Source organism: Meleagris gallopavo, unplaced genomic scaffold (genome assembly GCF_000146605.3).
Source record: "Meleagris gallopavo isolate NT-WF06-2002-E0010 breed Aviagen turkey brand Nicholas breeding stock unplaced genomic scaffold, Turkey_5.1 ChrUn_random_deg7180001320398, whole genome shotgun sequence".
Classification (NCBI taxonomy): Eukaryota; Metazoa; Chordata; class Aves; order Galliformes; family Phasianidae; genus Meleagris; species Meleagris gallopavo.
In genome coordinates this window covers 1-445 of record NW_011271075.1, presented here as the reverse complement: position 1 = coordinate 445, position 445 = coordinate 1, and the positions used below count along the sequence as shown (strand labels likewise).

The following is a 445-nucleotide window of genomic DNA, read 5'->3' as shown; positions in this document are numbered from 1 at the left end:
AAGTCACATTCTTGAAAGTACTTGGAACGTTCCTGAGTTTTACATCTATTTTCCTCTGAGATCTACAGTTCTACTGAAGTGGGTCTGTGATGAGAAATAGCCAAATCTGAGCACTAGAAGATAAATAATCTTCCAGGTGTCATGATTTGTAGGTAGTTCTGAGAGGCTTCTTGTGTGTGTGTGTGTGTGTGTGTGTGTGTGGTGTGGTGGTGTGGTGGTGTGGTTGTGGTTGGTGTGTGGGTTGGGTTGGGTTGGGTCTGGGGCTGTTTGTGTCTCACCCTGAAGCGCCCGGTGAAAAGCTCCATTTGTGCGGCGCTGTCTGGCAGGGCGTACAGAGCGCGCAGAGACCGCACACAGCGCAGCCGCACCGCCGCCTCCTGTGCCCCACAGCGCCCCATAGATCCCACAGCGCCCCACTGATCCCACAGCGCCCCACAGATCCCAC

At 53.9% G+C, this 445-nt stretch overlaps 1 non-coding gene across 1 annotated transcript; it reads left to right on the top strand.

The window, feature by feature from the left end:
• Positions 1–81: 81 nt before the first annotated feature.
• Positions 82–164, top strand: LOC116217850. The gene has a single exon (XR_004162563.1). It is a non-coding gene; the product is annotated as a small nucleolar RNA U2-19 (small nucleolar RNA).
• Positions 165–445: the final 281 nt, after the last annotated feature.